We start from the raw sequence: 25,987 nt of genomic DNA on the forward strand, positions 1-25,987 counted from the left end.
CCTAGACAACTATCTAATGTAGGCAATGAATAAGACAAAGGTACAAAAAGAAAATGGTGCAAGATGACAAATGAGTCACAGAAGCTGCCCATTGCAGATGAAGAGCTTCCAAAACTGTGGGGATAACCAGCAGATTTTATAACTGACACTGTAAGCCATTACTGATTTTATATGACATTTTTGTGCTTAAGTGGTTTGCTATGCACATTACAGATTCAATGTGACACACTACAAAGTTTGGAGCGTGTGGAACCAGGCTCTCAAGGGAAGGCTTGCTGGGCAGGCCCCACTGGTTCTGCGTGCTTCAGTCACTTCAAGTTGGCTCTTGGCAAACTGAGTTAACAAAATGTAATGTCAGAAAACAGTTTTGTTGTTGAAAGCAGCCATTGTGCTGTGCTAGAAAACAGACTAAATCAAGCCATTCTGGGGCATGAGACTGTGCTGTATGACAAGCTAGAATCTAAATAAATGCATTCTGTCACCCCAAGGACAAAGTCACAATGCCACTTGTATGGATTGCAGGCTTTGGTAGCATATCAGTGCAGGCATTAAAAACATGCCGAATAATTTTTTTTTTTTTTCTTGGTGGGCAACTAGGTTGTTCAAACGTTTTGTTTGCCTGAGCTTTCTAAAAGGTTATCAGCCTTACTCAACAATTTACTGACATTGTCAGTTTTCTATCCAGATAAATGAGAGATGATTTTTGATGTTTTTTAGTTTTTGTAAAATGCTACATTTCAAGTGCAGATTAATAGGCTGCTTTTCCACAAAAGAACTTTTGAAAAAGAAAGCATGCTGTCTGTTTTGCAGTGAGCATGGCATCTCAGAATTCAGTAGAAGATGCATGCTTATGTGACATAGAATAGGAAATGCCCTTGTGTCCACTTTGCATAATTGTCAACTTGTATGAAACAGAAGTTAATTATGATGAACCAGATATGTGTTTCTGGGCTTTTTGCTGGCTTGATTTCAGCGTGGTAAATGTTTATAAAGACAACTTTTCTTCTATGAGGGAAAATCCTTCTAGAAGTCTTTCTTTAAAGAAGTAGACAGAAATCTTCAGCCACTCAGAGAAACAAATATTTAGTTAGGTTTTTCTGTGAATTTCAGTTTTTCTAGTGATTTCTAGTGTGAAAGTAAAGAATGAAATGTAAAGTTACTAGAGAAGATGAAATAGTGAAAGACTTTGTGTGTGAATTTTTAATAGCTATACAGTTCAGCTCGGTTCCTATATGTGAGTCTTTTTGGAAATGTCACCTTAACATGACACTATCTTAAATACATACCTGAATCCTGTCTCAGCTGCCATTATTCAGCCCTTATGAAGTTGTTGGTTCCTTATACATTGAAACTCTTTGAGAGATTCTTTTAGCCATGTGTCTACTGCAGCACTCGCTTTGGAGTGGAATCTTGCAGATGCAGCTGCAAGGGCTGTGCAGGAAAGAAGAGCGTTTTGCTCTGGTGTTTGAGTGTGGGAAACAAGGAGGTTTGTCTCCAGCTTTGACTGGGGAAGAGATGCTGGAGCAGCAAAGCTTGGAGGTACCCTCCTAAACCACCGAAACTTTTAAAAAGCAGTGTGTGCACGGCAGCGATGGCCAAGCCCAGCTGGTTTGCTCCATGGCTGCCTATGCAGATTAGCAGCTGATGGCAATATAGAGGGGCGGGACATTTTCAGTTAGTGTAACAAGGATGTTCCCTCTTCTTTTCACCGAGGGGATGAACCTCCTTCTGCTGTCTGGGTGGGGAGCGTCACTGGGCTGCCACCTTTGTGCTCTCTGACCTGCACCAGCCTGTTGTCAAGGTCTGGATGGTGCCAGAAGTTGGAAAGGCTCCTTCTGCTGCCAGGAGCACAGACAGCACAGATGTGGGCAGGAGGAATGCTCTCAGTGTCTGAGGTACAGCTGTCATAGCTTGGTAATAGAGTAAGATCCTACTTTGCACAGAGTGCAGGATACACCTTCTAATGAGAAAGTACCAGGCAATGTTTGCTTTCTTTGTAGACTGGGAAAATCTGATATTTTTGTCATTGCTGTCTAGTCTGGACATCATGATTGAGATCACTGTCAAGGCTCCAGTGGTCTATCTATGCTAGTGCTACAGCTGATGCTTCTGTTTCAGGGCATGAGGAGGTCAGCAACTGTGGATGTCTTTAGGGCGAAAACTAGTTCATAAAAGAATATATAGTCATATTTATTGGAATTTTGTCTTCTAAAACTTTACATTTTATGGATTCTTATACCAGTGTGATAATACATTTCCCCATTTATAATAAGAATTGCTTAGTGTTTGTTGTTTTAGGCAACATGTGTGAACAAGAAGTGTTCAGAGCACCGAAGCAGCTAATGTAACAAAAAGAGATTGTAAAACAAATAAATCTGGATAAAGGGGAAAAAATATCAATGGGTGTACTTGGGGGGGGGGGGGTTATCCATTTATCTACAAATATATACTGTCTTTTATAATAGACTTCTCTTCACATGAAGCACTATTCACATTATGAATAGCCTTTTCAAAAAAATATGGCTTCTTGGCATGAGCATCAAGAATTGCTATGGCTGTCAGCATCTGTTCTCTTATTCTCAGAATAAATTTTCCATCTAACATTAGAGGCCAAAAGAATTTTTAACTATGGTGTAGCATTACATTGTAATTTTCCTACTACAGTCAGTCTGGCAGCAAAATTTCTTTCAATGAAAAAGTGAAGAAAGCAAGGTTGTTTGCATGAATGCAATGCAACAAACCTCTTCCTCCACAACCCTGTTAGCAGAAAAAGCATTCATTTTGTAGAATGACACAGATTTCATATAAATAAGGGACAGTTCTTTCAAACAGATGTTTAATCCTTAATGAAACTATTTTCATTAATCACACAGAAAAATTATATTTTTTTCTAAATAATTGCCTGATTGTGATTGACTTTTAAAATGCAGAAGTCTATGAGCAACATTTAAAAGAAAAAGCCTTCTTTGTGTGAGCTTTCCAAACAAGTGCATACATCGTTTGTGCTTTGTTTCTAGCACAGTCTCTGCCAGCATCTGTGTGAGCTTTATCAAGGAAGCATCACTGGGGTCTTTGGAGGCAATTCCAGCCAGCTCTGAGCCTCTGTAAAGGCTTGTGGTGTCTGCTTGTAACCCCCCATGCAAGAGGCAGATTTTGCAGCTGAAGCTGGCACAGCCCTGGGCAATAAGGTCCAGGATCTATTGTTACTACTTCAGTAGGATGACCAAGAGCAAGGAGGGGAAAAGCCTGCAGGCTATAACCGGTGCTAGTGGCTGAGGTGGGTGTCCAAATTGAGAGGCACATTTCCTTCCTCCCTAGTGGTGGGGGGCTGGATCTGTTCCTTGTGAGGCAGGTGAGATGCAGAGTCTGAGATGGCAGCAAGTGAATTTGCTCTATCCCAGGTAGTGCTTTTGCTGCTGCAAGGAATCTCTGCTGGTGAAGTGATTGTTGGCAGGGGCCTCCTGCCCTCCTTTTGGTCTGGTGTGGATTACACCTGCCTCCAGCTTTGTCTCCAAATCATAGATATTTCTGGTGTCTGTCGCCAAGGCATCCTAGCAACTGTGACAAAAATAAAGGTGGGTGAGTGCAAAGCTTTTGCTAGAAAGTGGAAAAATTCAGAGAGGTTATAAAGCCTTGTTCACTGTTATGCTTTCTGTCAGCTGAAATTGCTGAAATTCCAGCAAGCCACTGGCACAGAGCTGCCACTGCCCCAGCAGGGAGGAAGGATGTTGAAATAACCACCCACAACTTGATGGGAGAGGTAAATTTATAATGTTTTGTTAACCAAACTGCATTTCCACAGCAGAATATTTAATGACATCAATGGTGGTTCAAAAGACCCTAACAGTTTAAATGTTTCATTGATTTATTTTTATTGATATAATTTAAACATTTATTAGCAGAACAAGCAGATTTTCAGCCTTTTATAGTGGTTGCCTTGTGTACTTTACTTTAGTCCCAGTCTAGTCATTGCTGTGTTAAATTAACATATAATGGCACTTCAGGCAGAAGAAGCATTTGATCAGTCTGCCTCTAACTGCAGTTGCACTGCATATACTTTCTGTTTTGAAGAATGGTAATCCTTTGTATTATACAATCCTCTTTTGAAAAAATAATCCTGGTGTTATGTAAGTGATAAGTAATGTGTCCTTAATATATTATTGTGGGTGGGAGTATTTAATCACGAATACTTTTATCCGCATAACTATCAGTGAAAATGAGGGGGAATAACATAAGAGTCACACAATGTCATTAGGCAGCCAGTGGTTCCATCAGGCCATGAGAGTCCTTTTCCAGACCACAGGTTTCATTTACTTTCACATCCCCTTGCTAAATATTGCTGCATATTGTTGTGCCTCCCTTTTCATAAGCACTGATTTTTTCATCAGAGTTCACATCTCTGCTGTGGAAGAATTTTCAATACAGTGTTCAGTAAGTTTAATTATTAAGATGCAATATCTGCACTTAGATTATGTCTATTTCTGGAACTGTTTTTGAAACAACTTTTTGCCGTTTCTTATGCTTGCAGGATGATAGGATGTACTAACTCTGGATAACACCATCTGTGCATATAGAGAATTTTTGAATGCATGGTAGAATAACCTCAACAAATCCTTAAAGGAGTATTTTGGGGTTTTTTATCTTGTAAATCAAAGTGTCAGCATGATGCTCTTCCAGCATAGCAAGCCACTGAAAATTCATAAAAGCTTTAAAACCTGCTTAAAGAAAACAAATATGCAGGAGATGTATTGTATCTTATTCTGTGCTAATCATTCTTCTTGACACTCCTTTGCCTTTTATTATTGCTCTGTGTTCTTGCGCACACAAACAGTCCCAAGCAGGAAACCCTTTATTTAAACAAATGCTGCACTGTACTTTTGTCTTTTGGATTAGTAAAAGGAGATTATTTTCTATTCATTAGGGAAATTTGACTTTGTAAGAATTATGAAGTCATTACCATCTCATAAAAAGCTATATCTGGTTTTTCATCCAGATGTGAAATGTCTTTACTAGAGTGATGGTTCCACACCAAAACAATAAACATAATACCGTGTGCCATGCTATGTGATTGTATCAGGCTGTTAGTTTCAATTAACAACAGCAACTGGAAAAGCAGTCATCATTTCTGTCTACACTGTGTATGACACAGAACAGGTCTGGAAGCTCATGGGTTAAGTGGTTCAGAGATGCTCTTAGACTGGAAGTATGGGAATCCATTTATACTTTGAAATGCTTTAGAGTTGCAGTGTTGTTTTGCTTTTCTGAAAGCAGAATCTTGAAACAATAATGGCTATAAGAAGATTGGTTAACTGTCCAGAAAACTAGTCAGCTTAAAGAAATTATGGTTTTGCTTCTGGAAAATGGAGGAGATGAACAAAACCACCTATTGCACCATATTAGAAAGTCCAGATTGGAAAGTTGTTTGCATGCTCACAAACAGTTAACATCGCTTCTTCTTTTTCAAGTGTCTGGTTAAAGAATGAGGACTGAAAGGGGAGATGCAGTTTGTGCAGCCGACCAAGCTGTGCAGTCAGGCTATCCAAATGTCTTCTCTAATCTAATTATGATACGTTGTTGGGAGACTAAGTGAAGACCCTAGAAAAGCTCATCTGCAAATCCTGCTTGGTAACAGTCCTTGGATGGTGTCATGACCCTGCTTGCAGGATCCAAGTTATGCACTTCTCTGGAAAGTCATGCCTGGGATGCCATTCTTCCTATGTTCCTCTCATTTCCTTTTCCATCCCAGAGCTGGAGGAACCCCCACCTGCTGCTGGCTCTCACTGATAGTAGAGAGGGACAGGTCCAGGTTGACAAAGCAGTTGTAACCCACAAAGTCCTTCACAAGTCTGCAAGCACAGTTCTGGGGGACAGAGATCTTTACAGCCAGCCAGTTGCCAGGGTGTACTTTGGAGATTGGAGAGCTTCTGTGGATTTTATTTGGAGTTGGTGGTTCCAACACCTACTGACAGCCCATCTTGGAAAAGTCTGTGCTCTGGTGATGAGAAGATCTCATGGGTCTTACGATTTCTGTAAGTATGTGGTCTTACAGTCTCTTTGTACATCAGGTAAACAGGCTCTGGTTTTAGAAATGTGTCTGTTTGGAATGATTCGTGGAAGGAAAAAGACTTTAGATCTCAGCAACTAGAAGACACACAAGAAAAATCAATGCTTTCCTTCATGGTGTCTTGGACAAGAAAAGGAAAATTCTTTGTGGAACAGAATGATCTGGTGTGGTTGCACGTACTTAGATGTGAGGGGCCAGTAAATCCACTCTGAACTTTTCTTTAGATCTGACATTCCACACAGATACTTCAATGAGTTTGTCTGGCTCTTTTTGAGTTTGCTTTGATAAAATTTTATTATTTAATCAATGTCTTCCCTTCCATCTACTAGACTACCCTTTATTTTTAATACATAGAATAGTTTATTTATTATAGTTTGAATAGCTGTCACTTCTAGAAAGCATCTCCCTGTTGGAAGCAGCACAAAGTCTTTACATGCTTTTTGCCATGAGAAAGCTGTGCTTGGTAGGGGGTTCTGTCACTGAGAGAACTGAAAATATCCCACACCTTGGGATTGTAATGTCAGGCTTTATGTGACTGTCTTGCTGATGGCTATCTGTCATACTTAATATGTGAAAGCCTTCTCTTTCCTGTCAGCCATTCAGCTATTGGAATACAGGCCAAAGCTATGGATCCACTCTGCATTTACCCTTGGCTCTGGATGAAGTGAACTGTCAAATGTTCATCCTTGTTGATTTTGACCCTCAGCTGGACATTGCCAAGAGGCAGCCTACAAAATGTACTACAATATCTGCAATATTTCCAAAATCCCTTTTGTTCCAGGGCACACTGTGCTGTTCTTGTTCACAGTTTCTCAGCTTGGTGCACTGCCTCGTGTTCTGGGACACTCTGTTGGGAGCAGCATGCTGAGAGTATAGCTCCTCACAAAAAGCTATGAGGATCATCCAAAGTTGTCCTATAAATTGAAACAGATTTTTCCGTTCAAGTTCAAGAGGATATTCTGTGTCCAGGTGCCTCCATTGCTTCTCATATTATGGGTTGACCCTGGCTGGACCCTAGACACTTGGTACCCACAAAAACTGCCCTGGAACTCCCCTCCTCATATGGACAGGGGAGAGAAAATATAAGGCTTACGGGTCAAGATAAGGGCAGAGAGACATCACTCACCAATGACTGTCATGGGCAAAACAGACCTCAATTTTGTGAAAATTCATTTAATTTATTACCAATCAGATTTGAGTAGGATAGTGAGAAAATAAAAACTAAATGTTAAAACGCCTTCCCCTCACCCCTCCATTCTCTACCTACTTCCCTTCAGAGGCACAGGGGGACACAGAGTAGGGGCTCAGGGGAGTTCATCACTTCCTAACTGTGCCATTCGTTTGTCTTCAGGAATAGGACTCTTCACACTCCTTATCTAAAAGTCCTCATGGCACACACTGGGTGCCAGAAAGGACTGTGGTGCATTGACTTTGGCTGGATGCCATGTGCCTGCCAAATGGCTCTATCCATCCCTCCCTCTGCAGGACAAGGGAAAGGAGAAAGTAAGATGGAAACAATCTCATGGACAGTTTGATAAAGCAAAGGCAATGTGTGGAAGCAAAGGAAAACAAGAGACTTATTCCCTACTTCCCATCAAGAGGAGGTGTTCAGCCACTTCCCAGGAAGCAGGGTTTCATTACTTGTAGTGCTGCTCCAAAAGACAAACTTGTTTTGTAGCTAACAAATGCCTCCAGCCCCTTAGCTTTTACACCTGAGCAGACATCCTTTGGTGTGGACTGTCCCTTGAGCCACTTTGGGTCAGCTGTGCACTACCATGGCTGGGGAGTCCAGCAGAGCATGGTGTGCCATGCCAGCCATGTGCTGGGAAGTCATTACTGGAGGTAGGCATTACTGGATAGGCACTGAGCTGACCAAAACTGGGCAGAGAACAATCTCCTCTTGAGAAGTATTAGTTTTGTTATTGTGGATAGAAAATGCTTGAACTGTCATAGCATCTTCTAAGATCTTGCTATAAGTTATGTTGTTTTAGTTAAGCTGTCAGGCAGTCCTGGGAGTTAAGTAATTAAATTGCATTTAGCTGTTCAGGTAAACTTTAGTAAGTTTGGTGTTCTTTAATGCAGCTTTTTGATTGGGGAACTTTTGGAACTGAAATGCTGGAGTCAGAAGGCTGGGTTCTCTTCTTTTTGAGAAAGATTTCTTATGCTGGAGGATTGCATCCAAGATCTGTTGTACTTCTGAGCATCTTAGGGGAGGTTGTCTCTCCATCTGCCATGTTGCCATTCTGTGAGGGTAAGACAGACCATTAAGGACTTGCTTTGCAAGGTTCCAAAATTTATTAGTCTTTAGGGTGTTCTTAAGACCATATCTTTAAATAAAAGCCAGTGTAGGTTTTGCAGAACTTAGCAGTAAAATATTAAGTGTCAAAAAAGATACATCTGGGTGTGGAATTAATTTCTGTTCTGGCTCTGTGTGAAGTGTATTAGGACAATAGCAGTTGAAGACAGCGAGGTACCAGTTCTACTGTGCCAGAAATGATAGAATGGTTAGTGAAATTTTGACTTAGAAACAGCTATTGATTTTGTCTTTCAGACATAAAAATGTGGAGATTTTCTGGTTTTTGGAAAGAAAAAAACTAATGAAATGTGGGAAAAAAATACACAGTTTACCCCAAAAATACCCAGTTCTCTGAGAGGTCAGCCATGCAGGTAACAGATTTGGCATTAGATGCAGCTTGGAGATGAAAATTAAAGAGTGGAGTCAGGTCTCTATGACTTGCATAGAACTGACAGAGTATTGGTCTTTTATTTTCAGCCGCACTGATAAATTGTATGAAAGCTTGGAACAGGCAAATGGTACCAACTCAAATAGCTAAAAAAGATATTTTTACCTGTAATTTGTAGTAAACATGAGAATGCATCTGATTTCTAGCAATAAACATGGAGTAATTACTGCGTTAAAGATAGAAGGTTTATCTTTTTATGCCACAGTTTTCTTCTCCAATTACATTTGCTTAGCATAATTTAATAAACAACAAGTTAGTATTTGCACATGAAAACATTTAAAATGTAGGAAGCATTTATTTAATACTTTCCCCTCCATTAAAGGCTTTTCTAAGCTTTTAGGATCTCAATACATTTTTATTTTAACCACTTGTGGAATCCTTCCCACATCTGTTTGTCAGGGTATTTTTAACGATTTGACAAACTATTAGAAATACACAACGTGTCTTTATGCAAAGCTCTCCTGGTCTGCCTGGTGAGCAGAGGTGAGGACAGTGGTGCTCCCACTAGGTGGGGCAGACTCCTGTCACGTTTTTAAGAACTAGCACGCTCATGTTTTCTTCTGTGAGAAAGCACAATTTTCCAAAAGCCTGTGGGAGCCTGTTGAGAGCCAACCCATCTGGAGCAGACAAGCTCAGGAGATACTGCCTTTTATGGCTCCCCTTGGATTATCATTCCAGCAGGGGTATTTTGCCTCGAGGTTGATGGGATCAGTGCCTGCAGAGCTGGAAGCATAGGAGCACCCCTGTGCTATGGCCCAGCTGACTGCCTGCCCTCCATCAGCTCTCTGCTGGGAGGGAGCCGGGGAGATGAGCAGGGAGTTTAGGACTGCCACTCAGAGCCAGGATGTAAGGGGAGTGGAAGTCCAGACTATGTGTGCTTAGGAATAGTTAGTGCTGAAATGTTTCAAAATATTTAGTCTGAAAATAGTTACAAGTGACTTTTGCTTCTGCTTGTATGAGGGATTTTTCTCTTAATTCTGGAGCTGCTTTTGGAACAGTAACTGTGCCTTTGACCAGGTCTGTTGGTGCCTGAGTGGAAGGGACGTGTTGTATCCCTTGGCTGTGGAGCTACCTTTAAGTGCAGATGCTGTTGATGCAGAGTGCTGTTCTGAACTTGCATTGCACCCTGGTAGGAGTAATGAACCAGACTTACAGTTCTGGTTTTTGGGTACCCTCTGATCCGAAAAGTGTGCTGGATATAGAGAACACCAGAATGTGCTGCAGGAAGAGTCAGACCTATGTGGCCTGCGTCATTTTTCCTTTCTGTATATTTCTCCATTTCTGGATTTTTTTTATGATGTCTCCATTGAGTGTCAACAGATGTGTATGAAGGAGTTTGTTGCCTTTTTTCCACTAGAAATGTGATGATTCAGTGATGCAAAGGCCTATGCAGATTACAATCTAATTGGTTCTGAAGGTTGTCTGAACCTTGCCTTGTCACAATGCTTGCCCAGTTTCTCATCCTTAAGTCGAACTTAAATGTTCCTTCAGTGTCAGATTCTTACTCTTCTAAGAGTTCCTGCTTCAAAATAAACTGTTCATAACTCAGAATACTCTGTCAGCACTTCTGGGAATAAATTTGGGATTTTTTTATAAACCAGTGACAATGTTTTTTCTTTTGCCTTTAAAAGATGTAATTAAATGTTTCACTTAGCAGCCATTTATTCATGATGATTCTAGTTCATTATCTAATGTTTTTGAATGATATATATCAGTCTATGAAGGGCAAGAGAGTGATAAAAACACTGAATTATTTTTAAACAGATCCTTATTATAAAAATAAATAATACAGATTATTCTTTACGTTGTGATGTTTCTGCATGTGGTGTTGGAACAAGAGGACTGTCTTTGGAGTGAGAGTAGGCTTACATTGGATATGGGGGAGAAATTCTTAACTGTGAGGGTGGTGAGGAAGTGGAACAGGTTGTCCAGAGAAGTTGTAGATGCCTCATTCCTGTTAAAGGCCAGGTTGAACAAGATTTTGGACAGCCTGGTCTAGAGAAAGGTGTCCCTGCCCAGAGAAAAAAAATTATTTGAAGGCGGCAGCATTTCAAAATTACTTAAATCCCTTCCTTTAAAATCTTTCTTGTCTCTTTAGGGTCTGAACTTTTTGGGTGGGAGCATGATGGGCTATTGACTTTCAATAATTTACTTTTAATAAATTATTATTCACCATAAATTATTTTACAGATTACTGTTAAAAGTATAATACAATCCCAAATTGTTAACATTTAGCATACTAATGATCTTCAATTATGAAAAATAGTGACAGTAGATGGAAGAAAACCTAGCAACTGAGATTTAAGTGAAAAATATTATATGGATAGAATATTGTGCAATACTGTAAAAAGAAAAATACTAATTTAAATATGTCCTAATTTTCCTGCTACTCTGTCTTTTCAGGCTAGAGTTATCAGTATCTTTCTATTAACATGACTGGACTATTAGTAAAGGTGTCTCTTAAAAATTCTGGGAGCATGATGTTTTTTCTGGGAAGAATCATAAAATGCCTGAGCAGATCCCCCTCTCCTCTCTCCCTCAAAATGCTTATATGTGGTCTATATAAAATTCAGGTTCCACTAAAGATACTTTTTTTAATTTCAAAGAGGGGGAGAGATATTCTTTGTATTTTCCTCTGACAGGCAATATTTTGATATCAAAGAGAGTAAAGCATTTGAGCCTTTTTAAATTATTCAGGACTGCCATATATTTTACATGAGAAGATTTTCTTGTATATCTTGATTAAGCATAGGAAACTGGTCTAACAAAGTACGACTTCATTAGTAGAATTCCAATTCCTAAGAAATGAGTGTGGTGTATATATGAAAATGTATTTATATAGGTTATAAATTAATATAAATTTTATTTATGTGATGTAATTAATTGAGGGGGGACTGGAAACCACTAGTTTCCATGATTGATTGCAGACTCAATTTTCTAGTATCGTAAAAATCAGCTAAGGTATGTGAACAGGGCCAGGAGCTGGACTTGATGATCCCTTCCAGCTCAGCATATTCTCTGATTTTGTATGACAACTGTCTGCAGAGAAAACTGTTGTTCAAGTGTAAAACTAGCAGGAAAATAACTGTTGTCTATTTTAATTAAGAAAATTTTATGGAAGTATCTGTTTTTAACTCTGTTTCAACTTTTTTCCTCAGGGAAAAAGCTTAAGTCAAACTTTCTGTCTTGATGAGGAAAATTCACTTGGTTTTAATCTTTACCAATGAAATAAAAATGGCAATAAATGTTTAATTCTAGTGCATAAAAGAACTGAATTCAAAGACATAAAATATGTTAACAGAAAACTACTGTAATTAATTTGTTTGTTGATGACATCCAAATGTTCTACATATGTACTTGCTAGGCAACAGTAGACATGTTCATTATGAGACACTTCACTAATGCCTACAGACTCATGACATTGTGGTAAGTACATTTGGAATTTTTGACCTGTAACAGAAATAGAAATATTTATTTAAAAAAAACCAAAAAACTGTAAAGAAAGGTCAGATTACTCCTCAAAACTCAGCTTCTTTTTTTTTTTTTTTTTTTCCTTTGAGAGAAATTCAGTAGTTCTTTCATGTGTAATGACCTGATATTTGTTTTTCTCTTTTCTGAAAAAACTCCCAGATCTGGTTTTTTTTTACAAATTATTGGTGTCAAAAAGATACACTTGTACAAATAAGCTCTTTCACATTGTGCTTCTGCAATAGGCGTGGAATCCTCTAGCTAAGAGTTTTAGCCTCTCCACTTCCCCTAGAACATAGCTGAAGTATCATTACCTGGTAGGCTTGCTAAAATCTGACTGTTATTACCACTCATCATGGTTACACTCTAATGTCTATCTCCAGAATAAAGCAGAATAAAATAGGTGGCATCCCACTGCTATGAAAAATAAGGGTTTCATTATGAATCATTCTCAAATCACCAAGTTAAATTTAGCGTCTTTGGATTTCATCAATGTCAGAAATTTAATCCTCCTGGTAGAGTGGAAAATAGAATTGATTTGCATCTAAAAATATTCAGAGTAACCTTATTTACAAAGCAATCCGACTTGTGTAGATATACTTCTAAATGTGTGTGTGTGCCTGCTTATATACATCTAAGCAGCTGCTACCTTCTTTCCAACAGAAGCAGTAAAATAAATAACCTTTAAATAGTTTTCATATTTGGGTAATGAACCACAACTGAACATGGAAATCACAGGTTTCTGTCTTTGTCTATTGTGATTCCACAAAATATTTTTGTGCCAGCATGGCTGCCTGACTTTGTCCCATTGCTGTGAAGCATGGGATAAGTCTCTGGAAATGGTGCCACTGCACATGGAACCACTGCTCACTTAACCTTTTTGCTATTTAGTTGCAGCATTTTCTCTGTAAATAAAGCCGGAATTAAATTAAGTGAAACTACTGCAGGTATTACTCCTCTGGCAGAGTAATTCTTGTGAAAATATCACTGCCTTACTCCAGAATATATAATTTTCTTTCATAAGCTGTGATAATTTGGTGAGATGTGAGATGTTAAAAGAAGTATATTATCACAAGTGTGGTACAGTAGCTGTCCAGTTCAGGAAATGTGAATTCTACACATTGCTGACAGTCAATGAGATGCTGTATTGCACCAGGAAAATAGATTTCTCAGTGTTTTGTCAATACTTTGGACTTGACAAAAAACTGAGAAATGTGTGTTTCTTTCCCTGTACCTTCAAGGGAATAATTCTCTAACTCCTGCTATTCAAACACCAGCAAGAAAACATGCTGCTTTGCCAGTGTTTGTATTTGTCCACCTTGAATATTACTTCACAAATTGATTTTATTGTTTCTGTGGAGAGGGGAAAAAAAAAAAAAATCTCACCCAACCAACACAGTTGTAGCCAGTACAAAATCTGTGCATAGACCAGAAAAGCAAAATGTTCTCACTAGGACATGTTGGAAGAAATCCTGGCTTTATATAAATTAGTGGGCGTTGTGCCACTTACTTCAGTTGGAGCAGGCTTTTTCTCAGCATGTGCCATTTAAAGAATACTGAAAAATTCAGACCAATTCTGGTGGACCAGATGGTTGTTTTTCAACCTTTGATGGTACAAAAGTAATTCATTTAACATTTTGGCACAAGGGCTCCACCTTTTCAAACTCAAAAATAATGTTTGGAATTAAAACTTGAACTATTATGATAAAATGAGAAAACTGGACTAATATAGCCACATAATGATGTTAAATTGGAAATTAATACAAACTTCAGAAAACAGCAATTCATAGTGACAGTCAGGTTTTCTTCCCTAGTACCATGTTATTTGCAATTGATGGGAAAATCAGAAAATTGTTTCATTAAAAAATTTTAAAAATATTTGGATTGTGAAATTATCCCAGTTGTTTGACTGCAGTTGATTTAGAAAATCTAATTTGGTACCGAAACAACACATAAGGACTTTAGGTCAGTATTGAGGAATGCTCACAACACACCTAAACACTCTTTAAAGCATGTAACAGCTTTTAATTAGATTACTTTTTCAGCATTTATTTTTAATTTCATTGCTGCAGAAGGACTGGTATTCTAATCTAATCTAATGTACAAGGGTTGTTGATTTTAACTGTAATCTTCTTGTGAAAATAAGACACAAGTCCAACACTTGTTTCATATTCCTTGCCAAGTGCTGGAAATACAACCTTAGGAAATGACTGTGGGGCTATCATCGAATTGCTCTTTCCCACAGGAAAAGAAAGTAATTAATTTAATGAAATTTAGCTTAATTAAATTACATATTAAAAAGTCTTATGTAATACTGGAGCACAAAGGTGATTTCCAGATGCCCAGGGAGAGAGAGCCCCTTCCCACTTCCACAGAGATGTGCTGGTGAGAGTGCTGGGGTGTCAGAAGTCAGTTTCTCTTCAGAGACTCGTTTACTAAAATACTTACAAGGGAAATTGGGTAGTTTCATAAAAAAAAAACTTTCCCAGGACTATGTAGAAGTCTTTCTATTTAGATTAGATATCATACCTTTGATGTTGTTTTGTTAAAATGAATGTAAATGTACTTTCTTTGTGGAAGGACAGGCCAGCTTGGAAAAAATGTAAAATGTGCCCTGTGTTCTGCTGAATATGTAAAAATCATAAAGGAACTGAGCTGATTGTGATGTACATCACTTAACTGGAGCATGCTTAATAAGAAAATCTGCTTAATTGGGCTATCTTCCAGAGAAGATGTTTAGGCTAAGTCCAAATTCTGCTTAAAAGGAAGATTATGAAGAACAACAAAAATTTAATCCAAATGAGGGTACATTTGGCTAAAGACATTGTGTAGCAATAATTAACGGGGTATTTAAACAGATATGAAATATAGGTGTCTTTTTCTTAAATAGAAATAGACTAATAAAGATTATGCCTTCATGTAACACTGCCCTTACAATTTGTGGGGTTATATGAAAGGCATCATAAACCAATCATGGCCAGCAACTAAAAAAATCCTAAACATTCCCTGTTTCTGTTTTGTTTTCCTGGTCTGCATTCATTTGCTCACAAGGCTACACTCACAGATAATTTTAGACAAGTGACAATCATTGCATCTCTAAATGTGATGCTTTGATCCTTGTTGTTATGTCCTAGAATGCCTTAGAATTTTCATCCAGTTCTGCTCTGGTGGAGGCTTAGCAATTTGTTTCAGTAGCAACAAATGTAAAGTAATACATAGATGAGTGAACAAATATCACTTCAAGAATTGTGTTGGGCTTCTGTTCAGATCTGACACTTTTGATTCAAATTGGATACTCTCAATTTACATAAATCTGTCTCCTGAGATGTATTTTCTAAATGCATCTTATAAATGCATCTGTCTTGGTGACACACTCCTTTCCAGCTTCTTGGGGCACTTGTTTTAAACTGTGCTGTATCCTCTGTGTTGAACATTGAGCATCTTTTGTGTGTTAGGATTTTCCCCAAAGCACTGATGTCTCTGAGCAGCAACATGTATCCACATCTCTTATTTGGGAATGCAATTCTGTGGGCCTCATCCTCATATTGGGACACAGGATTTTGATGCCCTTTTTATTCTTAATGTTTGATTTCATTCTCATCAAATGTAGTACAGACTTTTAAAAATTAGAGGAGCTGTCTATATATGTTAGCTGGCATGAGAGATTTCTTTAGGCAGGCAAACAAAGTGTGATCTGTGCCACAGCTGACTTGGAAAACACAAGGGTTCAGTGAAAGAGAGGCTGGGTAGCAGCACTGATGTACTGGGTTGGTATTGCCTAGAATGTGTTCCTATTCTGCCACACTGAAGAATTCCACCTGTATCCATGATATCCTCTTAGATCTGGCTGCAAAAGTGGGGAGATTAGAGACTAGATGTCTTTCCTTGAAGGAAAGATTAATTTTTTGTATAAAATTTTAGTATGCTTTTTGGCTTTAATATTTTCAAATAACAAACCACAGATTTTCTTCCTCTATAGAAGGAAAGAATTACAAAGAAGTAGTGTTAGAAACTAAATTTGGATGCTATGCTTGTCCACAGAAGTATTACAGCATGTTTTGCAACTGTGGCCAGGGAGAACCTGCAGCTGTTTGCCGCTGACCCTACAGAAGGAAAAGAACACATGGACTGGGTCTGTGCACCACGTGAAAGGAAACAGGCTGGAGGATTTAATGTCCCTTTGCTCTTCTGGTACTCAACAGCCAGATGAGCAGCTTCTTGCACTTGCAGGAACCTAAGGCTCTTGGAGGGAGTGGGATGCAGTGAGTGGGAGGACAGAGACTGCCATGTGTGAGTGCTTCCAGGGCTGTGGCCTTTCCAAGCCATCCCCTTTGGACCTGGCTCTACTGGATAGCATCATTGTGTGAAGGCAGGATAGAAACAGCTGTGCAGGATCATGTGTTTTCCATGGACTGCCTGGAGAACCACATTTTTACTAATATTTTAATGTGGTAAATTGCCTAGCTTTTACAATGGTATTTAGCCAGGGTGTCTTTCTAAAGTGTCATGGTTCAAAAAGACGTAGGAAGTTTGACTTGGTAAATTGGGCCTGAGAAAAAATGGTCTGACCTTTCACCCTGAGAAAAGGAAAATGGTAGTAACATCTACTCCTAAACAACATCTACTCCTACTAAAATTTGCTTGGTATTCAAATTTTACCCACTTCCAAAAAATTAAGTGAGATGAAGAGCATGTGATGACAGTTCAGCTTTCTAACAACAGCTGACATCGTTGTTTATTTGCTTATGTTTTAACTGATATTTCTTTCTTCAGTTCTTGCTTTCTAACCGTAAGGAATGTTAAGACCTACTACACTCTGGATGCGAAAAACTCTGTTTTATTTGCTCCTGAGCAGTACTTTCAAGTGAACTGGAGACAGCAATCTCCCAAAACAGAGAACTGATAGTCTTCCTAACTGAAGTGTAGGGACCTCAATGACATAGATGGACTGAGCTCTGCGAGGATGCAAAAACTAGTTTGTGCCCATCACCAAATTTCTAGAAAGAAAAGTATTAGTTAAAGGTTATTGCCTCCAGCACTAGTCAGTAAACTTAGGGTCTGGTTTCATCTGGATGATCTGAAATCTCTAAATGTTTCTGTCGGGTTTTTATTTTTTAGGCCAATGTAGCTGTCAGAGAGTTGTGTTTTCCTGCTCCAAATGTATGTGGGTGTATGGGAATATGTAATGCAATTAATTACCCAGAGTGGATGACATTTCTTTTCTTTACAGGGCTGAAATAGAAGTCAATTATCACTTTAAAATAGCTTGCCTTTCTAGCCTTCAAACAAATAGAGAAGAATATAGAATTTGCATGTGATGACTGTACCTTGTGCAATTCTTTCCCCTGCATGCATTTGCTTTCTTTTGTGCTATTACAGCAAATAACGGAGTGTTAGAGGGAATGATATACTGGCTTGATATAGAGCCCCAGGAGATGGGAAAATTCTGCTTTTGCCTGAGCCGGTTCTGCAGGAGGAGTTAAGAATCCTGTTGCTTAGCCTAGATGGTACTGGAAGAACAGAAAAACTGCCTGAATAAATTACTTCAAGGCTCAAAGTAAGTGTCAGAACAAGACTAAGCCTTAAACGTTCTACAGGGCTGCAAGTACCTGCAGAATATGAATTGTTTTAGTGCTAAGCAGTAAATGATAAAAGAATAAAGACAGAGAGGTCAACTGCAGAAGGGTTCCTCTTGCTCAGAAAGGTGTTTGGTTGCTGCATACAGAGAAGCTTCAGCCTTTTGCTTTACTATAATACTGTCAACATGAGCCACTGCTTTGCTCTTGGAGTTTTTGCCAAGAAAATAACATGTGTTTATTCAATGTAGTTGGGATTATTAGTGGGTTTATTTAGAGTGCTACACAAATTCCAGCTTTGCTAAAGAATGTTTATACTTGAATTTACTGACTGGTTCATTTGGTTTTTGTTTTTTCAATTTTCGTATGTTTTCAATGCACAACTGCCATGGTGCTACGTAGAGGTAATTTGGCATTTTACCTTCCTTAGCCTTCAAGTTGCGGTCCACTGCTGTGATGGGCAATTATGACATGCATTTCTTTCATGAACTTATCTCACTCCAGTTTTGAAACTGGTTACAAATATTTTTCTTCCATATATTGTGCATTTCCCCCCATATTCCTACAGTTTTATATCTTGGAGGGGTGTGAGGGGAGGGCAGGAAGTTTTGTGGATTTGACTTTTTCCCCGTGACCTGTAGACACGTACTAATTCTCATTCAAGCTGCCTATTATCTTAAATTAACTTTTCTCTTACAGCTTCTACCTCTCTGTGTTTCTAGAACCTCTCTGCCATTCCATGTTTGTTTCAGTTTTACCACTTTGCAGAATCTGGGGTTTCTGTGCCGTTGTCCCACTGTGTGCTGCAGAACACACACACACACAAAGATTTTGGCTGGCAGGGAGGTATCCTGTTCCAGAAGCCAAAGCAGCAGCTCTGTGCCTCAGCTGAGAAGCCTTCTTCAAAACATATGGTCATGCCAATGTATCTCCTTGTAGGATGACAGAGGGTGTCTCCATGTAGGAGACACAGCAGCAGCATAAGGATGTGCTCTCCTAAAAATAATTAGGCTGCTAATGTGAGGATTAGACTTGCTTCCTTTCTTGCTGCCTCACCTTTTAAATGCTTAGATACATCATAGCTAGTAATCCTTTCGTGCCATTTAAGGATTAGTGGTGTGGCCAGGCTGGAGTTTCGTAACTGACTCTGGACTGCTACTAACCTGGATGATGTGCTCAGCAGATGTGTTTGGAGCTGGGGGAACATGGCAGTTGAAGTGCCACCAAAATCTGAAGATAAATACTGTATGTTCTTGCTGCTCATGACAACATATGTAAGCAGAATATCTTTAGCTACCACAAGATCACTCTGTTCCCTTCCAAAGCAGTGGCTTGTGTGCTGACACCCACTCAACAAGGAATCTGTTCTCTGGCATTTGATTTTTATTTCTTTATCTTTTAAAATATAGTGTCTGTCACTTGGGAAGGTGTCCTGTCAATGGCTGTTTCAACACAGGCTAACAAATAAAACTCTCTCAACTAAAATGACCTGCTTAAATGAGAGTTGAAGTTTGATCCAGGGTTTTGGTTCATTCCCAAATTCTGGATCTGTTTTTCAATTCCCCCCCTCCTTGGGGTGTTCAGACTCTGTCCATAGTAGATGTAGCTGAATAGCTGAAAATATCCTGTAGTTTGTTCATAGGGACAGAAGAAATATATCAAATATATTTTGATATAACCTCAAGATATTTAGAATCCTGAGATCAAATGAAAATGCATTATTCTTTTAAAGACTTGCTCCTTGTACCAGACATGAGTTCAGCTTGGTTTGCTCAGGGACTTTCCATATACCACAGGTAATGTGCAAAGTGAACTTGCTCAAGAGTGCAAATGAAAATGGAATTGGATGCATGAAAAATAAACAGACCTGCACAACCAGCTCACTGCTTGAAAAATTATGGGTTTTTTAAATGTAGAGTTCCCTTACTGCTATTTGCCCAGCTGTGGTATAGCAACCTCTCAGACCTCAAAAGGCTTGAGTAGCCCAGAAAAGTCTAACTTGTTTTTTCTCTGCAGCACAGTAGATTGCTTTATGTAGAAAAGCACAAATCTGTCACTTCAAAGTTACATGCTGTTATATAAAGACTTACTATGGAAATATTTTTTAAAGAATTTTTGAAAGTGACAGAGCTGCAATAGAATATTTTAAGATACTGTTATCAAATGAAGAAGAATAAATGTAAAGAATATATTTTTGTGTCCAGCAGGCTGTGATGAGGCAGGTAATCAGGACAGTAATGGGCACTTCATTTTCCAAATTGTTTATACGGGGGAAAATTGGTAGTATTGTAAAGCAACAACTGTTTCATTGGCTCACGAGCAAAGCAGCTCAGTATTGCTAAACATGCTTTACATTCCTTTACTTGCTGTCATCAATGTTCTTTGGCCACAGATACCATCAGAAGCCTATTGCTCAGGGACCACTATTTTGGAGTACTGTTTTGTCTTAAAAAAGGAGATATTAGTAAGTGACTCAAGATAAAGATAGATTTGTGAGTACTGAAATTTGCTAGGTGTTGGTATAGAAACAGAATAATGTATAAAGAAAAAAAAATTACACCTAAAACATATTCTTTTCCATACTGTCGGCAGAAAGTGGTGTGCAAGTTTTCCATTTTAATAAGTCAACCAAAAAGCAAAAATCCTTATCAGCATCCTAAGATGTTACAATCCAGGTGTAAAATTTCGTTCGATATCTTCTGGTCAAGCAGTTAAGTTCAATATTCCTAAAAGACCTTGCTGTTTTGAGTTTTTATTTTCCTGATCCTCAAATTGTTTGTTTTCTGGTGTTAGCCATCAGGGAACTTAATATTTCTCTTTTAGAGTAACAGATAATTGCATTTATTTTCCTAATATCAAACAACATGTAGATGGTTAAAAATATTGGGAGGAACTCTTGGGAAATGCAGTTTTTGTCTCACTCTCCCTCCAAAATTAATACTGTTGTGAGACAAGGCTTTAGCTGGATGGATAGATGAATAGATGAATATATCCCCAGAGAATAGATATTATTCCTTTTTCTTAGAACTGAAAAACTTTATAGCATAGAGATAATAAAAAATTCATCACCTTGATGAAAAATATTGTTTTCTCTGTTATTCACTGAAACAGAGCCATTAAAGATACCTGTTCTGGTTTTATTTGCAAGATGCTGTGGTAGAATTGCAGCTTGCTGACTCGTATGAAATATTTGGTTTTACCCAGGAGGAAGTCCTGAGTCTTCAGTGATAGTTAATATGGTAGAAGAAAATATAGATGCCCCTAGAAATTGTTTATTATTGAAATGTCCAGGTTTCTTGTTCAAAATAATGCATTTATAGCATTGAAGACATCTAAGGTGGCATTCTGGTACACTTTTAATAACTAACGTTAAACGGTAAAGTTTGTGGTCTAATTCTGTCTTGATAACAGATCCTTCAGACACCAGAGGGTCATTTCTCCTCTGTACTTCTGAAGTATAGAAGAGAAATAACAGGCTGAAGGCTATACCCATCAGAAGTCCAGCAACTTCACTATGAGGCACAAAGCATCTAGCAGAGGCCAATATCTATCTTGTAGTTATATCTAAGTTGTAATAAGTTTGAACAAATTTTGTGATGTTTTAGCTGTTGTTTAGGTGTTTTAGTTGTTTAGACGAGCTAATCTGAAACAAATTTCCTCAGCTTTTCTGACCTCAAGAAAGTTTTGAGATAGGACCTAAGTTCCTTTTATACTTAGCTGGATATTAAGGACCACAAGAATTTTATCCACATGCTTTGCTTTTTGTGCTGCCTTTGTTGCTGTTCTGCCTTCCTGTCTCTGTCATGTTACACACCCTGATCCCCCCAGCTCCTGCCATATCCTGCCCTTACCATTCAGCATCTCACAATAGCAGGGTTATGCCACAGCAATGAAATTCTCATTCAGAGGAGCCACAGAGGTGCATCAGGCTGGTCCCTGTTCTCACAGGCAGCTTCCCAGGCAATCTTATCACCTATTAAACAGCATTTTGCTGCAGCTACCAATGTCACATCTCAGGATCTGGGGAGAATTCTTGGACATGACCTTCTTAGGAAAAGCATGCAAGGAGAAGCATGCCAGTGCCTTGTGGTGTCTTGGTATCTTGGTTAACCCTCTGCTAGGCTCCATGGAAGCTGAAAGCAGCTGGATGCTCCCTACATCTGGCACAGCACACAAGTCAGGACAAAGATGTTTTTGTGTCACATTTCCTGCAGAGTTATCTCAGAGGTGATGGAATAAGGAAGGGCCCTGTTCTTGTCCAAGCTGTGCAAGATCACATCAGGATGACAGTAGGACAGTTTATTTGAGTTGCAGGGAGAACTGACTTTATCATAAGTAAGGTTTAGAGGAACCCAGAAATTCTCTCCTAACTGTTTACCTGCTATCTTTTCAACTTTGGTAATTCCAGTTACAGGACATGGATATTTGACAAGTATATGACATGAAGTTTAAAACAGTTTTAAATGTATCTGCCACTTAGGGCTCTCCTTATCTGATCTAGCCCGATCCCAGCCCTTTCTGGGAGCAGCACAACCCACACTGCAGTGCAGTGAGAGAGGCAGGCTGGAAGCTGTTGTGAGAGCAGATGGTTCAGTGGGCCGCAACTGATTTGTAGCTCATGGGAGCATGAAGTATTTATTGCTCTCAGGAGCTATTCTTGTTTAAATACCCTTACATATTGTCTTTAAGTGCTGCTATTCCTATTTTGTTTCCAGTAAAGAAGATGAACGTGCTTGTGCTAAATCCTTCCCATTGTAAATACATTTGGGGATTTCTTCCTGAACAGCTGTTTCAGGTACCCCTGTCATGACGGCTAAAATTAATTCAGGATGAGGTGACAGAAGTATCTTGCTACTAGCCTAAATAAGGAACATTGATAATGTCTCCTTCCTGCCAAGATGAGCTTGTAACCTCTGGAGATGAAGGCAACAGAAACTCTTGGGGAAGGTTTTGAATGAAAAATTTAATTACTCTTTCTTAAAACTGAAAATAAGTAAAAATTAAAATACTTATGGAAACAGTTGAATGGTAGGTATTTTAGCAGATTCAGCTCGGAAAGTAGAGAAGGGTTCATCTATTTTGGGCAGATCCAAAACCTTTTACCTCTAATGTCATGTTTCTTGCCCTTGACCTTCCTTCCCACCAGTTTTCAGAATGGAATAGAAATCTAAATTGGAGTGTTTAAAAACAACAAAAAAACTCCCCATATACAAAACAAAAACCTATCCTGACTTTAGCTCTTAATCTCAGAATGAAGAAGGACCAGTGCAGAATTTGTTTATTGTAAGTGAACTGTGTCTGAACACTGGGTGCAAGTCTCAAACAGGTTTTGTTTCCTTGTGGAAGTCTTGCTGCTTCTGTCCGGATTGATCTGTGGTTAATTTAGCAGAAACTGTCTTGATAAGAAGGTTTTGTACAACTTTGTTTGTCCTGGTTGACCTTTTCACCCAACCTGTTCTGTCCTGAGGATTATTTTGAACTTTTTCAGAAGAAACTGACTTCTCACTCATGGGGAATTTAATCTGAGCAACAAGGAGGAGATTTCTCTATTCTTTAAATACTGGAGAAATGGAAAGTCTACTTGCTCTGGAGTCCAGATTTCAAGTGTTGTAAGAGGCATGACAGGATGTCATGGCTCTTTCTATTGCCTTTGTAAAAGAAATAACTATAGCCACATTCCCTTTCCATGTCTGGAGATCACAGTCTGTGAATATTCATTTAGGATTTACTAATCCTGGATAGTAATTAGGATGCTGCTTGAGATATTCTCCAGAGAGAACATCAACAGTTGCCTCCTCAAACATCTCTTAACGTGTAAGTGGATCTGTGCATGGACTACCCTGGAGCAGAGAGATCTCAGTTGAGATTTCTCCCAATATTGCTTTATGCTCTGGCATTCAGATGTGCTTCCTACACCTTCCAGACCTTTTCCAGACTGTAGTTAATATGCAAAGTATTTAATGGTGTTTGCTACCAAGACCATCGCTAAAATGTTGAGCTCATATAACTTTTCAAGAATAATGATTTTTGTGAGGACAGCTCTGCAGGCAAACATTCAGAGCAAGCAGATTGGAAAATTTAATAATTCTCTCTAGAGTGGATTCTACGAGCAGGTGATACACGAGTAGCATGCTAAATAAGAGGGGAAAATGAACCCTTTTACAACAACTTGATGCTAGAGCCCTATTTTACTCAGGTCACTAGGGATTTGTGTGGTGTGGCTCTGGACAGTACTGTTCCTCTACAGAGATTTTCACTGCCTAGATGTGAAGCTCCTTTCTGTTCTTTTCAAACCCAACTCCCAGCCTGCACATCCTTGCTGTGTTCCCTTCATTGTGTCTATGGAAAGTGATAATTTTCCTGGGGGGAATTTTGGAAGGAATTTGAGACGGGACCTCTGAATTATTTTTGATGATGCAGATTATTTTTCGTATCTTTTTTATATAGGTAGGAAGAGTGAGTTCAGCTTACATAGTTACAGCATAGTTCAGAAGGTCACAAGACCCCTAGTTACAAGACCTTTTAAGGATTTATTTACCAATAAAACAATGACAACAAGGATATTTATGTTTTTGACCCAATCCTTAAATATTTTTTCTTATGGGTTCTTATGGATCCATGTTACAGTGTTAGCTTTCTTAACCAATCTTCTTATGACACACAAATCTACAGTACTGTATTTTGAACTCTTTGTTTACCTCTATAACCACTTTGATTTTATATCTTAAACTCAAAAATTCTAAACTTTCCTCTATTTAGCATGTCTCTACTTCAAATGATAAAGCTACATTCTCGCTTTTAGGACCCAAGTTTAGAAGCCTTTTCCAAGGTCTCAAATTAAATCTTGTGTTTAATTCCCAGCTTTGGCTTACAGGCCAAAAGTTCTGAGAATTCCTTGCATTTCAGACTCCAACAATAGAACAGCTTATTTCTTTGCTGCACTCTCAGCTTAATTTCATAATTAAATAAGGGATTTTTGATTTGCCTTGTGTGCTCTATGGTTTCTGGTTTGGAGGCAAGGCAGGAAAACATTTTAAAAAATAGAATGTTCTTGGTTTCCTCTATAGGCTTCACCCTTCTTGTCCTATGGCTTGTTGCAATCTCTATGCTGAAGATTGCCTAGCCCTTGGATCATACTCCAGTGAAGGGGAAGCATCAAGTCTGCCAGATTTGAGGTAAGCATCTGGTGAGGGAGAAGAGAATTGACTCAGTCAGTGAAGGAAAGAAGACTGAATAATCACCATTTGGCAAAATAGGCAAAAATTGGCTTTCATTATAATGACTTAGGTTTAGGAGTCACAACTACTTGCTTGTGTGTTGCTACCCTAAGTCACAGTTATTTCATTGCACTCCAGATGGCATCTATAATTTGTATTTTAGCAATAAAAAATGTCTAACAAGACTAGTCTTAGACAAGAGAAGCCATTTCCTTGTAGCTTGTGGACATCAGAGATTTGTTCAGGGTTTAATGGATTTACAATTCTAAATCCTACTTGCCCACAGGATCCAAATAGCTGCTTCCAAATCAAAATTCTGGGGAAAGCTATAGTAATTTGGAGAGAAATCATCTATCACAGCCTGCTATTGTTGAGTAGAGGTGATAACACCTCCTTTGCAGTTTCACATGTTCCCTTTGTTTGTGTGGTGAACTTTCTAAAATTAGGTGGCTAATTCTGGCAAGGAGACAAAGCTTTTCTGGCACAAGAAACTTGAACTAAAGTAATCTGGCTGCAGCTGAATTCTTTGGAAATGTACAGGTTGCATTTGGAGAATATTTGACTGCTTCCTTAATGCATTCGGTTACGGTAATCCCTTGGGACAAGTCCCCAGGGGCAAGAAAGCTTTCTAAAGCATTCCTTCAATGTTCTGTCTCCATTAATGACTTCATGCCTAGAGAAGATATTCCATACAACCAGGAGGGTGCAATTTATAAATTAAAGACACCTAAGGGAGCAGTTTCTCATTCAGTTAAAAGCTACAGCTGTGAACCTTGCTTATGTGAATATTTTGATTGATTTCTCTTTTATAACAATTTCTGGAAGCATTTGAGAGATTGTTTTTTAGTTTTTTTAAATCAACAAAAGGCTTAAACTAATCACTCGTGCTATTAAGGCATAAATATAACTCTCACAAAT

General features: G+C 38.7%; 1 protein-coding gene across 14 annotated transcripts in view; it reads left to right on the plus strand.

Moving 5' to 3' along the window:
* CRACD (capping protein inhibiting regulator of actin dynamics) overlaps positions 1-25,987 on the plus strand; it is a 127,459-nt gene that overhangs the window by 19,910 nt on the left and 81,562 nt on the right. For 3 of the 14 annotated variants that reach the window (XM_072928190.1, XM_072928192.1, XM_072928191.1), the window contains exon 2: positions 24,920-25,027. The exons of 9 other annotated variants lie outside the window; for them this stretch is intronic. The gene's annotated coding sequence lies outside the window, so the exon portion shown is untranslated. Of the gene's footprint in view, positions 1-15,505; positions 17,834-24,919; positions 25,028-25,987 lie in introns of those variants that run through there. 2 more of the 14 variants (XM_072928196.1, XM_072928193.1) reach the window with 1 other exon arrangement.

This window comes from Taeniopygia guttata, chromosome 4, assembly GCF_048771995.1.
Source record: "Taeniopygia guttata chromosome 4, bTaeGut7.mat, whole genome shotgun sequence".
Classification (NCBI taxonomy): Eukaryota; Metazoa; Chordata; class Aves; order Passeriformes; family Estrildidae; genus Taeniopygia; species Taeniopygia guttata.